General features: G+C 50.2%; 1 protein-coding gene across 1 annotated transcript in view; it reads right to left on the bottom strand.

The window, feature by feature from the left end:
- The window catches only part of LOC115122266 (extracellular matrix organizing protein FRAS1-like), a 523,719-nt gene that overhangs the window by 35,252 nt on the left and 478,467 nt on the right, over positions 1 to 10,000 (bottom strand).

Below are 10,000 nucleotides of genomic sequence, written 5' to 3'. Positions count from 1 at the left end.
GTCAGTGTTCTCTATACAAAGTCAGTGTTCTCCATACAAAGTCAGTGTTCTCCATACAAAGTCAGTGTTCTCCATACAAAGTCAGTGTTCTCCATACAAAGTCAGTGTTCTCCGTACAAAGTCAGTGTTCTCTATACAAAGTCAGTGTTCTCCATACAAAGTCAGTGTTCTCCATACAAAGTCAGTGTTCTCAAGCTATCAACTCCGAGTTTGTAACTCTACTGATCTCTAGTGAAAGTCTTCACACCCCTTACACAGTCTTTACACAGTCCTTACACAGTCTTTACACACCCCTTACACAGTCTTTACACAGTCCTTACACAGTCTTTACACAGTCCTTACACAGTCTTTACACACCCCTTACAGTCTTTACATAGTCCTTACACAGTCTTTACACACCGTCTTTACACACCCCTTACACACCCCTTACACCGTCTTTACACACCCCTTACACCGTCTTTACACAGTCTTTACACACCCCTTACACAGTCTTTACACAGTCCTTACACAGTCTTTACACAGTCCTTACACAGTCTTTACACAGTCCTTACACAGTCTTTACACCCCCCTTACACAGTCTTTACACCCCCCTTACACACCCCTTACACCGTCTTTACACAGTCCTTACACAGTCTTTACACACCCCTTACAGTCTTTACATAGTCCTTACACAGTCTTTACACACCCCTTACACACCCCTTACACACCCCTTACACCGTCTTTACACACCCCTTACACACCCCTTACACATCCCTTACACAGTCCTTACACACCCCTTACACAGTCCTTACACAGTCTTTACACACCCCTTACACACCCCTTACACACCCCTTACACCGTCTTTACACACCCCTTACACACCCCTTACACAGTCCTTACACACCCCTTACACAGTCTTTACACAGTCCTTACACAGTCTTTACACACCCCTTACACAGTCTTTACACAGTTCTTACACAGTCTTTACACACCCTTTACACACCCCTTACACAGTCTTCACATGTTGCTACCTTAAAATTACATCTAAAAAGGGATTCAATTTCATGTTTTTCCTACCGATCTACACAACCTACACCATATTTTTTTTCGAAGTGAAAAGAAATGATAGTCAACGTTCCTAATTAATAACATTTTGACAAAAACAATGGACATAATGTTGCCTTAAGAGTTGTTAGAACCGTATTCAAAAGGATTCACAGCTGTAATAACAAAAAAATGTTTACAAAATGTAACCTTTAAATAGTCAAGTCAGTTAAGAACAAATTCTTATTTACAATGACAGCCTACCGGGGAACAGTGGGGTTAACTGCATTGTTCAGGGGAACAGTGGGTTAACTGCCTTGTTCAGGGAAACAGTGGGGTTAACTGCCTTGTTCAGGGGAACAGTGGATTAACTGCCTTGTTCAGTGGGGAACAGTGGGTTAACTGCCTTGTTCAGGGAAACAGTGGGGTTAACTGCCTTGTTCAGGGGAACAGTGGATTAACTGCCTTGTTCAGTGGGGAACAGTGGGTTAACTGCCTTGTTCAGGGAAACAGTGGGGTTAACTGCCTTGTTCAGGGGAACAGTGGATTAACTGCCTTGTTCAGTGGGGAACAGTGGGTTAACTGCCTTGTTCAGGGGAACAGTGGGGTTAACTGCCTTGTTCAGGGGAACAGTGGGGTTAACTGCCTTGTTCAGTGGGGAACAGTGGGTTAACTGCCTTGTTCAGGGAAACAGTGGGGTTAACTGCCTTGTTCAGGGGAACAGTGGGTTAACTGCCTTGTTCAGGGGAACAGTGGGTTAAATGCCTTGTTCAGGGGAACAGTGGGTTAACTGCCTTGTTCAGGGGAACAGTGGGTTATCTGCCTTGTTCAGGGGAACAGTGGGTTAACTGCCTTGTTCAGGGGAACAGTGGGTTAACTGCCTTGTTCAGGGGAACAGTGGGGTTAACTGCCTTGTTCAGGGGAACAGTGGGTTAACTGCCTTGTTCAGGGGAACAGTGGCTTAACTGCCTTGTTCAGGGAAACAGTGGGGTTAACTGCCTTGTTCAGGGGAACAGTGGGTTAACTGCCTTGTTCAGGGGAACAGTGGGTTAACTGCCTTGTTCAGGGAAACAGTGGGGTTAACTGCCTTGTTCAGTGGGGAACAGTGGGTTAAATGCCTTGTTCAGGGGAACAGTGGGGTTAACTGCCTTGTTCAGGGGAACAGTGGGTTAACTGCCTTGTTCAGGGGAACAGTGGGGTTAACTGCCTTGTTCAGGGGAACAGTGGGTTAAATGCCTTGTTCATGGGAACAGTGGGGTTAACTGCCTTTTTCAGGGGAACAGTGGGGTTAACTGCCTTGTTCAGGGGAACAGTGGGTTAAATGCCTTGTTCAGGGGAACAGTGGGGTTAACTGCCTTGTTCAGGGGAACAGTGGGGTTAACTGCCTTGTTCAGGGGAACAGTGGGGTTAACTGCCTTGTTCAGGGGCACAGTGGGTTAACTGCCTTGTTCAGGGGAACAGTGGGGTTAACTGCCTTGTTCAGGGGAACAGTGGGTTAACTGCCTTGTTCAGGGGAACAGTGGGGTTAACTGCCTTGTTCAGGGGCACAGTGGGTTAACTGCCTTGTTCAGGGGAACAGTGGGGTTAACTGCCTTGTTCAGGGGAACAGTGGGTTAACTGCCTTGTTCAGGGGAACAGTGGGGTTAACTGCCTTGTTCAGGGGAACAGTGGGTTAACTGCCTTGTTCAGGGGAACAGTGGGTTAACTGCCTTGTTCAGGGGAACAGTGGGGTTAACTGCCTTGTTCAGGGGAACAGTGGGTTAACTGCCTTGTTCAGGGGAACAGTGGGTTAAATGCCTTGTTCAGGGGAACAGTGGGGTTAACTGCCTTGTTCAGGGGAACAGTGGGTTAACTGCCTTGTTCAGGGAAACAGTGGGGTTAACTGCCTTGTTCAGGGGAACAGTGGGTTAAATGCCTTGTTCAGGGGAACAGTGGGGTTAACTGCCTTGTTCAGGGGAACAGTGGGGTTAACTACCTTGTTCAGGGGAACAGTGGGGTTAACTGCCTTGTTCAGGGGAACAGTGGGTTAAATGCCTTGTTCAGGGGAACAGTGGGGTTAACTGCCTTGTTCAGGGGAACAGTGGGGTTAACTGCCTTGTTCAGGGGAACAGTGGGGTTAACTGCCTTGTTCAGGGGAACAGTGGGGTTAACTGCCTTGTTCAGGGGCACAGTGGGGTAACTGCCTTGTTCAGGGGAACAGTGGGGTTAACTGCCTTGTTCAGGGGAACAGTGGGGTTAACTGCCTTGTTCAGGGGCACAGTGGGTTAACTGCCTTGTTCAGGGGAACAGTGGGTTAACTGCCTTGTTCAGGGGAACAGTGGGGTTAACTGCCTTGTTCAGGGGAACAGTGGGTTAACTGCCTTGTTCAGGGGAACAGTGGGTTAACTGCCTTGTTCAGGGGGAACAGTGGGTTAACTGCCTTGGTCAGGGGAACAGTGGGGTTAACTGCCTTGTTCAGGGGAACAGTGGGTTAAATGCCTTGTTCAGGGGAACAGTGGGGTTAACTGCCTTGTTCAGGGGAACAGTGGGTTAACTGCCTTGTTCAGGGAACAGTGGGGTTAACTGCCTTGTTCAGGGAACAGTGGGTTAAATGCCTTGTTCATGGGAACAGTGGGGTTAACTGCCTTTTTCAGGGGAACAGTGGGGTTAACTGCCTTGTTCAGGGGAACAGTGGGTTAAATGCCTTGTTCAGGGGAACAGTGGGGTTAACTGCCTTGTTCAGGGGAGCAGTGGGGTTAACTGCCTTGTTCAGGGGAACAGTGGGGTTAACTGCCTTGTTCAGGGGCACAGTGGGTTAACTGCCTTGTTCAGGGGAACAGTGGGGTTAACTGCCTTGTTCAGGGAACAGTGGGTTAACTGCCTTGTTCAGGGGAACAGTGGGGTTAACTGCCTTGTTCAGGGGAACAGTGGGTTAACTGCCTTGTTCAGGGGAACAGTGGGTTAACTGCCTTGTTCAGGGGAACAGTGGGGTTAACTGCCTTGTTCAGGGGAACAGTGGGTTAACTGCCTTGTTCAGGGGAACAGTGGGTTAAATGCCTTGTTCAGGGGAACAGTGGGGTTAACTGCCTTGTTCAGGGGAACAGTGGGTTAACTGCCTTGTTCAGGGAAACAGTGGGGTTAACTGCCTTGTTCAGGGGAACAGTGGGTTAAATGCCTTGTTCAGGGGAACAGTGGGGTTAACTGCCTTGTTCAGGGGAACAGTGGGGTTAACTACCTTGTTCAGGGGAACAGTGGGGTTAACTGCCTTGTTCAGGGGAACAGTGGGGTTAACTGCCTTGTTCAGGGGAACAGTGGGTTATCTGCCTTGTTCAGGGGAACAGTGGGTTAACTGCCTTGTTCAGGGGAACAGTGGGTTAACTGCCTTGTTCAGGGGAACAGTGGGTTAACTGCCTTGTTCAGGGGAACAGTGGGTTAACTGCCTTGTTCAGGGGAACAGTGGGTTAACTGCCTTGTTCAGGGAAACAGTGGGGTTAACTGCCTTGTTCAGGGGAACAGTGGGTTAACTGCCTTGTTCAGGGGAACAGTGGCTTAACTGCCTTGTTCAGGGAAACAGTGGGGTTAACTGCCTTGTTCAGGGGAACAGTGGGTTAACTGCCTTGTTCAGGGGAACAGTGGGTTAACTGCCTTGTTCAGGGGAACAGTGGGTTAACTGCCTTGTTCAGGGAAACAGTGGGGTTAACTGCCTTGTTCAGTGGGGAACAGTGGGTTAAATGCCTTGTTCAGGGGAACAGTGGGGTTAACTGCCTTGTTCAGGGGAACAGTGGGTTAACTGCCTTGTTCAGAGGAACAGTGGGGTTAACTGCCTTGTTCAGGGGAACAGTGGGTTATCTGCCTTGTTCAGGGGAACAGTGGGTTAACTGCCTTGTTCAGGGGAACAGTGGGTTAACTGCCTTGTTCAGGGGAACAGTGGGTTAACTGCCTTGTTCAGGGGAACAGTGGGTTAACTGCCTTGTTCAGGGGAACAGTGGGTTAACTGCCTTGTTCAGGGGAACAGTGGGTTAACTGCCTTGTTCAGGGAAACAGTGGGGTTAACTGCCTTGTTCAGGGGAACAGTGGGTTAACTGCCTTGTTCAGGGAACAGTGGGTTAACTGCCTTGTTCAGGGAAACAGTGGGGTTAACTGCCTTGTTCAGGGGAACAGTGGGTTAACTGCCTTGTTCAGGGGAACAGTGGGTTAACTGCCTTGTTCAGGGGAACAGTGGGTTAACTGCCTTGTTCAGGGAAACAGTGGGGTTAACTGCCTTGTTCAGTGGGGAACAGTGGGTTAAATGCCTTGTTCAGGGGAACAGTGGGGTTAACTGCCTTGTTCAGGGGAACAGTGGGTTAACTGCCTTGTTCAGGGGAACAGTGGGGTTAACTGCCTTGTTCAGGGGAACAGTGGGTTAAATGCCTTGTTCATGGGAACAGTGGGGTTAACTGCCTTTTTCAGGGGAACAGTGGGGTTAACTGCCTTGTTCAGGGGAACAGTGGGTTAAATGCCTTGTTCAGGGGAACAGTGGGGTTAACTGCCTTGTTCAGGGAACAGGGTTAACAGTGGGGTTAACTGCCTTGTTCAGGGGAACAGTGGGGTTAACTGCCTTGTTCAGGGGAACAGTGGGTTAACTGCCTTGTTCAGGGAACAGGGGGGTTAACTGCCTTGTTCAGGGAACAGTGGGTTAACTGCCTTGTTCAGGGAACAGTGGGGTTAACTGCCTTGTTCAGGGGAACAGTGGGGCCTTGTTCAGGGGAACTGCCTTGTTCAGGGGAACAGTGGGGTTAACTGCCTTGTTCAGGGAACAGTGGGTTAACTGCCTTGTTCAGTGGGTTAACTGGGAACAGTGGGTTAACTGCCTTGTTCAGGGGAACAGTGGGTTAACTGCCTTGTTCAGGGAACAGTGGGTTAACTGCCTTGTTCAGGGAACAGTGGGGTTGCCTTGTTCAGGGGAACAGTGGGTTAACTGCCTTGTTCAGGGGAACAGTGGGTTAAATGCCTTGTTCAGGGAACAGTGGGTTAACTGCCTTGTTCAGGGAACAGGGGAACAGTGGGGTTAACTGCCTTGTTCAGGGGAACAGTGGGTTAACTGCCTTGTTCAGGTTAACTGCCTTGTTCAAACAGTGGGGTTAACTGCCTTGTTCAGGGAACAGTGGGTTAAATGCCTTGTTCAGGGGAACAGTGGGGTTAACTGCCTTGTTCAGCCTTGGGAACAGTGGGGTTAACTACCTTGTTCAGGGAACAGTGGGGTTAACTGCCTTGTTCAGGGAACAGTGGGTTAAATGCCTTGTTCAGGGGAACAGTGGGGTTAACTGCCTTGTTCAGGGGAACAGTGGGGTTAACTGCCTTGTTCAGGGGAACAGTGGGGTTAACTGCCTTGTTCAGGGGAACAGTGGGGTTAACTGCCTTGTTCAGGGGAACAGTGGGGTTAACTACCTTGTTCAGGGGAACAGTGGGGTTAACTGCCTTGTTCAGGGGAACAGTGGGTTAAATGCCTTGTTCAGGGGAACAGTGGGGTTAACTGCCTTGTTCAGGGAACAGTGGGTTAACTACCTTGTTCAGGGAACAGTGGGGTTAACTGCCTTGTTCAGGGGAACAGTGGGTTAAATGCCTTGTTCAGGGAACAGTGGGGTTAACTGCCTTGTTCAGGGGAACAGTGGGGTTAACTGCCTTGTTCAGGGGAACAGTGGGGTTAACTGCCTTGTTCAGGGGAACAGTGGGGGTTAACTGCCTTGTTCAGGGGCACAGTGGGTTAACTGCCTTGTTCAGGGGAACAGTGGGGTTAACTGCCTTGTTCAGGGGAACAGTGGGGTTAACTGCCTTGTTCAGGGGCACAGTGGGTTAACTGCCTTGTTCAGGGGAACAGTGGGTTAACTGCCTTGTTCAGGGGAACAGTGGGGTTAACTGCCTTGTTCAGGGGCACAGTGGGTTAACTGCCTTGTTCAGGGGAACAGTGGGTTAACTGCCTTGTTCAGGGGAACAGTGGGGTTAACTGCCTTGTTCAGGGGAACAGTGGGTTAACTGCCTTGTTCAGGGGAACAGTGGGTTAACTGCCTTGTTCAGGGGGAACAGTGGGTTAACTGCCTTGGTCAGGGGAACAGTGGGGTTAACTGCCTTGTTCAGGGGAACAGTGGGTTAAATGCCTTGTTCAGGGGAACAGTGGGGTTAACTGCCTTGTTCAGGGGAACAGTGGGTTAACTGCCTTGTTCAGGGGAACAGTGGGGTTAACTGCCTTGTTCAGGGGAACAGTGGGTTAAATGCCTTGTTCATGGGAACAGTGGGGTTAACTGCCTTTTTCAGGGGAACAGTGGGGTTAACTGCCTTGTTCAGGGGAACAGTGGGTTAAATGCCTTGTTCAGGGGAACAGTGGGGTTAACTGCCTTGTTCAGGGGAACAGTGGGGTTAACTGCCTTGTTCAGGGGAACAGTGGGGTTAACTGCCTTGTTCAGGGGCACAGTGGGTTAACTGCCTTGTTCAGGGGAACAGTGGGGTTAACTGCCTTGTTCAGGGGAACAGTGGGTTAACTGCCTTGTTCAGGGGAACAGTGGGGTTAACTGCCTTGTTCAGGGGAACAGTGGGTTAACTGCCTTGTTCAGGGGAACAGTGGGTTAACTGCCTTGTTCAGGGGAACAGTGGGGTTAACTGCCTTGTTCAGGGGAACAGTGGGTTAACTGCCTTGTTCAGGGGAACAGTGGGTTAAATGCCTTGTTCAGGGGAACAGTGGGGTTAACTGCCTTGTTCAGGGGAACAGTGGGTTAACTGCCTTGTTCAGGGGGAAACAGTGGGGTTAACTGCCTTGTTCAGGGAACAGTGGGTTAAATGCCTTGTTCAGGGGAACAGTGGGGTTAACTGCCTTGTTCAGGGGAACAGTGGGGTTAACTACCTTGTTCAGGGGAACAGTGGGGTTAACTGCCTTGTTCAGGGGAACAGTGGGTTAAATGCCTTGTTCAGGGGAACAGTGGGGTTAACTGCCTTGTTCAGGGGCACAGTGGGTTAACTGCCTTGTTCAGGGGAACAGTGGGGTTAACTGCCTTGTTCAGGGGAACAGTGGGGTTAACTGCCTTGTTCAGGGGCACAGTGGGTTAACTGCCTTGTTCAGGGGAACAGTGGGTTAACTGCCTTGTTCAGGGGAACAGTGGGGTTAACTGCCTTGTTCAGGGGAACAGTGGGTTAACTGCCTTGTTCAGGGGAACAGTGGGTTAACTGCCTTGTTCAGGGGGAACAGTGGGTTAACTGCCTTGGTCAGGGGAACAGTGGGGTTAACTGCCTTGTTCAGGGGAACAGTGGGTTAAATGCCTTGTTCAGGGGAACAGTGGGTTAAATGCCTTGTTCAGGGGAACAGTGGGGTTAACTGCCTTGTTCAGGGGAACAGTGGGGTTAACTGCCTTGTTCAGGGGAACAGTGGGTTAAATGCCTTGTTCAGGGGAACAGTGGGGTTAACTGCCTTGTTCAGGGGAACAGTGGGGTTAACTGCAGCCCACTCTAACCACTAGGCTACATGCTGATCCATAATGGCTGCCCACTCTAACCACTAGGCTACATGCTGATCCATAATGGCTGCCCACTCTAACCACTAGGCTACATGCTGATCCATAATGGCTGCCCACTCTAACCACTAGGCTACATGCTGATCCATAATAGCTGCCCACTCTAACCACTAGGCTACATGCTGATCCATAATGGCTGCCCACTCTAACCACTAGGCTACATGCTGATCCATAATGGCTGCCCACTCTAACCACTAGGCTACATGCTGCTCCATAATGGCTGCCCACTCTAACCACTAGGCTACATGCTGATCCATAATGGCTGCCCACTCTAACCACTAGGCTACATGCTGCTTCATAATGGCTGCCCACTCTAACCACTCAGCTACATGCTGATCCATAATGGCTGCCCACTCTAACCACTAGGCTACATGCTGATCCATAATGGCTGCCCACTCTAACCACTAGGCTACATGCTGATCCATAATGGCTGCCCACTCTAACCACTAGGCTACATACTGATCCATAATGGCTGCCCACTCTAACCACTAGGCTATATGCTGATCCATAATGGCTGCCCACTCTAACCACTAGGCTACATGCTGATCCATAATGGCTACCCACTCTGACCACTAGGCTACATACTGATCCATAATGGCTGCCCACTCTAACCACTAGGCTACATGCCGATCCATAATGGCTGCCCACTCTAACCACTAGGCTACATGCCGATCCATAATGGCTGCCCACTCTAACCACTAGGCTACATGCTGATCCATAATGGCTGCCCACTCTAACCACTAGGCTACATGCTGCTCCATAATGGCAGCCCACTCTAACCACTAGGCTACATGCTGCTCCATAATGGCAGCCCACTCTAACCACTAGGCTACATGCTGCTCTATAATGGCTGCCCACTCTAACCACTAGGCTACATACTGCTCTATAATGGCTGCCCACTCTAACCACTAGGCTACATGCTGATCCATAATGGCTGCCCACTCTAACCACTAGGCTACATGCTGATCCATAATGGCTGCCCACTCTAACCACTAGGCTACATGCTGCTCCATAATGGCTGCCCACTCTAACCACTCGGCTACATGCTGATCCATAATGGCTGCCCACTCTAACCACTAGGCTACATGCTGCTCCATAATGGCTGCCCACTCTAACCACTCGGCTACATGCTGATCCATAATGGCTGCCCACTCTAACCACTAGGCTACATGCTGATCCATAATGGCTGCCCACTCTAACCACTAGGCTACATGCTGATCCATAATGGCTGCCCACTCTAAACACTAGGCTACATGCTGCTCCATAATGGCTGCCCACTCTGACCACTAGGCTACATGCTGCTCCATAATGGCTGCCCCACTCTAACCACTAGGCTACATGCTGATCCATAATGGCTGCCCACTCTAACCACTAGGCTACATGCTGATCCATAATGGCTGCCCACTCTAACCACTAGGCTACATGCTGATCCATAATGGCTGCCAAAGGTGCTTCCACCA

Source organism: Oncorhynchus nerka, linkage group LG13 (assembly GCF_034236695.1).
Source record: "Oncorhynchus nerka isolate Pitt River linkage group LG13, Oner_Uvic_2.0, whole genome shotgun sequence".
Taxonomy (NCBI): domain Eukaryota; kingdom Metazoa; phylum Chordata; class Actinopteri; order Salmoniformes; family Salmonidae; genus Oncorhynchus; species Oncorhynchus nerka.
Note: the sequence above shows the minus strand (reverse complement) of the source record. Positions and strands in the feature narration are given on the sequence as shown.